Raw genomic sequence first — 334 nt, 5'->3', positions numbered from 1 at the left:
CCCCTCCCGCCAATCCCGCTCCCCCCGCCACCCCCTCCAATTCATCTGTTGAAGACCTAATCTCCGACGTGGTGGTATTTGGAGGTAAGGCCTTGGGGAGGGAATTAGGTGGTACAAGTGTGTTTAGAGGAAATATTGACCTCTAGCAGAATAATCGCCATAGCAACCAGAGAAGCCATCACCTGAACTGTATGCCACATAATTTTATGTTTACTGTCTTCTACTTTAAGTGACGGATGAGAGAAAAAACAGCAGCAACAACAACAAAAAAACCTTGACAAAGATCAGGTTAGAAAGACATCATTTATTTATTGACACAGTTCTAACTCCACAA

This window comes from Myotis davidii, unplaced genomic scaffold, assembly GCF_000327345.1.
Source record: "Myotis davidii unplaced genomic scaffold, ASM32734v1 scaffold732, whole genome shotgun sequence".
NCBI classification, from domain to species: Eukaryota; Metazoa; Chordata; class Mammalia; order Chiroptera; family Vespertilionidae; genus Myotis; species Myotis davidii.
The sequence above is the reverse complement of the archived record's forward strand: the minus strand, read 5'-3'. Positions refer to the sequence as shown.